Source organism: Gossypium hirsutum, chromosome A06 (genome assembly GCF_007990345.1).
Source record: "Gossypium hirsutum isolate 1008001.06 chromosome A06, Gossypium_hirsutum_v2.1, whole genome shotgun sequence".
Classification (NCBI taxonomy): Eukaryota; Viridiplantae; Streptophyta; class Magnoliopsida; order Malvales; family Malvaceae; genus Gossypium; species Gossypium hirsutum.
This window is the reverse complement of record NC_053429.1, coordinates 38,030,281-38,031,629: the sequence shown is the minus strand read 5'-3', so window position 1 is coordinate 38,031,629 and position 1,349 is coordinate 38,030,281. Positions and strand designations below refer to the sequence as shown.

At 40.0% G+C, this 1,349-nt stretch overlaps 1 non-coding gene across 1 annotated transcript; it reads right to left on the bottom strand.

The window, feature by feature from the left end:
* Window positions 1-235: 235 nt before the first annotated feature.
* LOC121231562 (small nucleolar RNA R71) lies at window positions 236-342 on the bottom strand. Its single transcript, XR_005929620.1, has one exon. It is a non-coding gene; the product is annotated as a small nucleolar RNA R71 (small nucleolar RNA).
* Between the last annotated feature and the right edge of the window lie 1,007 nt (window positions 343-1,349).

The following is a 1,349-nucleotide window of genomic DNA, read 5'->3' as shown; positions in this document are numbered from 1 at the left end:
TTGATGGTTTGCAGGACGAGGATCCCAACGCTCACTTGGAAAATTTCCTAGAATTTTGCGATACCTTTAAATTTAATGGCATTTCTGATGACGCCATCTGTCTTTCGTTGTTTTCCTTTTCATTAAGGAATAAGGCTAAACAATGGTTGAACTCGTTACCACGACGGTCAATCACTACTTGAGAACAAATGACCAAAATTTTTTATCAAAATATTTTCCACCGGCTAAAACAACCAAGTTACGTAATGATATCTCTTCTTTTGTACAGATGGATTTAGAAACACTCTACGATGCATAGGAGAGATACAAGGACCTTTTGAGAAAGTGCCCTCACCATGGGTTACCGCTTTTGCTATAGGTTCAAACATTCCATAATGGCATAAATCCTTCGACTCGGCGGATGATTGATGTAGCCGCTAGAGGAACTATCAATAATAAAACACCTAAGGTGGCTTACGAATTTATTGAGGAGATGTCACTGAATAACTATCAGTGGCAATTTATGAGAACAAAGCTAACGAAAGCAGTCAGTATTTTCAACCTCGACGCGGTTACAATGCTATCTTACCAAGTAAAACTCTTAAATAAAAAGATTGACAGTTTGTGTGGTTCTACTCAGGTACATCCAGTGATGAGGTGCGATTCGAATGGAGGAGGAGCATGCACAGAATATCAACCCTTCAACCCTAGCATTGAGGAGGAACAAGTCTAATAAATGGGTAACAATAACTCTAGATCCCAAAATAATCCATATAGTAACACTTATAATACAGGTTGGAGGAACCATCCCAATTTCTCGTGGGGCGGTCAAGGAAATCAAAGGCCACAACATCCTCCGGGTTTCAACAACCATCTTACCAGCAAGAAAGGAAGTCGAACCTTGAGGAGATGCTAACCAAATTCATCTCGGTGTCAGAAATCCGTTTTCAAAATACTGAGACAGCACTTAAGAATCAACAAGCATCGATCCAAGGGCTCAAAACTCAGATTGGTCAGCTTGCCGAGTTGATTTCTGAATGACCACAAGGTAGCTTGCCAAGCAACACAAAATCTAACCCAAGGGAGCAGCTCAACGCGATTACTAGTCAAGATGAGGAAGGGTTAGTTACACTTGAACCAGAACCAAGGCAAAAAACTGAGATAAGCAAAGGAAAAGGTGAGGTAGACCACAATGAGCAGAAACTGGTAAGTACAGAATACAAAACTCGTGTGCCATACCCTAATGCGACAAGGAAAGACCGCTCAGATGAACAAATTGGTAAATTCCTTAAACTCTTAAAAAAATTACATGTTAACTTACCATTTATTGAAGCTCTATCGCAGATGCCAAACGCAATGAAATTTTTAAA